This window comes from Austrofundulus limnaeus, unplaced genomic scaffold, assembly GCF_001266775.1.
Source record: "Austrofundulus limnaeus strain Quisiro unplaced genomic scaffold, Austrofundulus_limnaeus-1.0 Scaffold637, whole genome shotgun sequence".
Taxonomy (NCBI): domain Eukaryota; kingdom Metazoa; phylum Chordata; class Actinopteri; order Cyprinodontiformes; family Rivulidae; genus Austrofundulus; species Austrofundulus limnaeus.
The window spans coordinates 31,015-32,934 of NW_013953039.1; the positions used below are offsets into that span (position 1 = coordinate 31,015).

The following is a 1,920-nucleotide window of genomic DNA, read 5'->3' on the forward strand; positions in this document are numbered from 1 at the left end:
TGTTTATTATTGTTTGAATTGATTTTTTGGGGAAAAAGGGGCAGAAATTATAAGATTTTTTTTTATTTTTCCTGCTGATTGGTATTTTTTATTTATGTAGAATTAATTTTGTTACCTTTAAAGAAACAATTTCTCACTCTGGAGCATGGTTTTCTGTAAGAAAGAAACAGAGCTGGGCACATAGCTGACCTGTCACAAGCTCGTGTTGTTTCTTACAGCAGTGCAGCAAAGTGACCTGGAGGGAAGGAGGAAGAGGAGAAGAAGGAAGGGAGGAGGAGTGACGAAGATGATGTCAGGCCATCCCACTCCCTGTGAGTACAAATACAGCAGAGAGAGAAGAGCTGAGCCTGCATACGGGCTGCTGCTGACGACACACACACACACACACACACACTCCTCAGTTCAACAGCAGACTCAGAGCAGAGAGATGCTCCTGGCTGGCAGTATCTGAGTAAGTGCACTCTCTTCTCCCTCATTGTGTTTTGTGTTTCTTTGTTGTGTGTCCGCTGCTCCACGGCCGTCTGGCCTCATTTAGCTCTACTCCTCTCTGCTGCGCTCAAACAGCCAGTGTTTGTTCAAACTGAGAGACTTTTCAAACTTTCCTCTCAGTATGCTGTGCACATACCTCTCCCTCCTCTTCCTCCTCTTTTCTTCTTCCTCTTCACCTTTTCCTCCTCTCTCTTCTTATCATTTAAACCCTGCACTTATTGACATGTTGGCCTTAAACGTCTGCTTTAATGGTGTGAATCATGTGGCGTTGCATCTGTTTCATGTCTGCGTTTGTTTTTGATGATATGCGTTTCCTGCTGGGTCACTGCTTTAGAGAAAGTTCAAGTTTATTTATATAGCGCCAAGTCACAACATACGTTGTCTCAGGGCACTGTACATAAAAATATAATCTAAAGAAGAAGCCAGCAGATTGTGTTGAATTACTTCATCACAGTCTCCCATCCTGAGCAAACGGTGGAGAGGAAAAACTCCCTGCTAATCAGGAAGAAACCTCCAGCAGAACCAGGCTCAGGACAGGAGACCATCTGCCTCGACCGGCTGCTTGGAGGACAGGAAAGAGACACAAACACAGAAGAACTGGTCCAGGACTGGTCCAGGTGCACCTACTTCTGGAAAAGAGACAAAGAAAAAACACGTTGATAGAAATAATTACAATAAACATGTAGAGAAGAGAGACTAAAGACAAMRGCARAGTGAAGAAATGTGCTCAGTTTGTGCTCCAGCAGTCTAAGTCTATAGCAGCAGAAATGAAGAATAATTCAGGGAAACAGAAAAGTAAAAATAGAAAGTAGAGTTGTGAAACGAGCTGTTTGCTGTCAGGTGGGTTTGTGTGTCTGAGGACGGGTCAGAAACGATGACTGAAACAGGAAAAACACAACATCACCTGCCACTTCTCATGCTACATGTCTAAACTAAAGTTTGTGTTTAGAAATGATGAAGTTGTTGCAGTTTTGGTCAAACCTTGTAAAATATGATTTCACACAGTATCACTCATAGTTACTACCACACCAAATTTTAACACAGTGTGAGACCAATGAGCTGCAGCAACTTAATGTCACTGTTTGAAGTGAAGATATTATAATGTGCTGTGTTCCAAGTATGAGTTGGGATGACTTGTAGCTATAGGAACATACCAAGTTGTCACTTAATATATGTGAAGTTTATGAACTTATTGGGCGGAATACTTCGAAGACCTCCTCAATCCCACCAACATGCCTTCTGTTGAGGAAGCTGAGCCTGGAGACTTTGGGTTGGGCTCTCCAATCTCTGGGGACGAGGTCACTGAGGTGGTCAAAAAGCTCCTCGGTGGCAGGGCCCCGGGGGTGGATGTTGTAGGGTTGTGTTTGCTTACGCAACTCTGCAATATCGCATGGACATCGGGGGCAGTCCCCCTGGATTGGCAGACTGGGG

General features: G+C 44.0%; 1 protein-coding gene across 2 annotated transcripts in view; it reads left to right on the plus strand.

The window, feature by feature from the left end:
- The first annotated feature begins 249 nt into the window (after positions 1–249).
- The window catches only part of LOC106531462 (SH2 domain-containing protein 4A), a 17,681-nt gene continuing 16,010 nt past the window's right edge, over positions 250–1,920 (plus strand). For both annotated transcript variants that reach the window (XM_014027335.1, XM_014027336.1), the window contains exon 1: positions 250–451. The gene's annotated coding sequence lies outside the window, so the exon portion shown is untranslated. The remainder of the gene's footprint in view (positions 452–1,920) is intronic.